Here is a 1214-nt window from a genome sequence, read left to right as displayed (position 1 = left end):
AGAGGGAGCCTGCCTTTGTAGCCTTGTGGGTACAATGATTTCAGTACTGTTTAGTCACTTTACATTAAAACAGTCACTGGTAAAAAAGCAGAAGTGAGTCTGGATACTGGGACCAGAAGTGAGGTCTTCCACCTTTTGGATGATCACTCTATCTTACTGGACAAGAAGTGGGCACTGCCACCTGCATGATTGGGGACCAGATACTTGAAGCTGGGCTATCAGCCAGGTTGAGAGCTGGTGCCTGAGCTGTGACAGAAGCAGTGCCCACACCCAGTGCAGGGGCGGGGGAATGTGGGGGTAGGATAAGAACCTGAGTGACAGGCTCTCATTCCAGCTCTGCCTTTTCCACTGGTCTGCTGCTGTCTGCAGTCTCCTGCAGCCTCAGGAGGCTGCAGAGTGCTCTTGCCTCCTAGCCTGGAAAGTGCAGAGAGGTTCAGAGCCCTCCCACTAACAAACACTGCACTTCTGTCATGTTTAAGAGTGCTGTAACTTTATAGTGCTATAAAAGTGCTCTAAATTAGAACTCTGTAAAATGTTCATGGAGCACTTCCGTACACACCTTTATGGATCCAACTTGAATCTGGTCCCAGTTGCCTATGTCTCCTCTGTGAATCTAGCCTCTGGCCACTTTCTGGAGACTGTAGGGTATGGTGACATAGCAAGAAGGGCCCTGAGATTTCTTGAGGAGGATGTGATAATTTTCAGGCAGTCTAGGTAGCCCATCAGAAAATGTCTATGAAGAATTTTGTAAGAGTATGTGTACCGTAAAGTATAAATGTATAAGCTCCATTGAAACCTTGAACTGAAATATTCAACAGGATCATATCAACAGATTTACAATCTAGAAGTTTTGTTTAAGGTGTTATATTACATGGGCGGACGAGAACCTGATGGTGTTTAACACCAAAAAATGCAAGGTTCTTCACCTTGGGAAGAAAAACCTGCAGCATTCTTATAAGCTTAGCAGTGCTACACAGGCTAGCACTACTGAAGAAAGAGACTTGGGGGTCATCATTGACCACAAGATGAACATGAGCCTGCAATGTGATGCTGCAGCTAGTAAAGCGACCAAAACGCTGGCTTGCATCCATAGATGCTTCTCAAGCAAATCCTGGGACGTCATTCTCCCCTTGTACTCGGCCTTGGTGAGTCCACAGCTGGAGTACTGTGTCCAGTTTTGGGCTCCACAATTCAAAAAGGATGTGGAGAAGCTT

Source organism: Crocodylus porosus, unplaced genomic scaffold, assembly GCF_001723895.1.
Source record: "Crocodylus porosus isolate Cpor-Errol unplaced genomic scaffold, CroPor_comp1, whole genome shotgun sequence".
NCBI classification, from domain to species: Eukaryota; Metazoa; Chordata; order Crocodylia; family Crocodylidae; genus Crocodylus; species Crocodylus porosus.
This window is presented reverse-complemented; position numbering follows the sequence as displayed.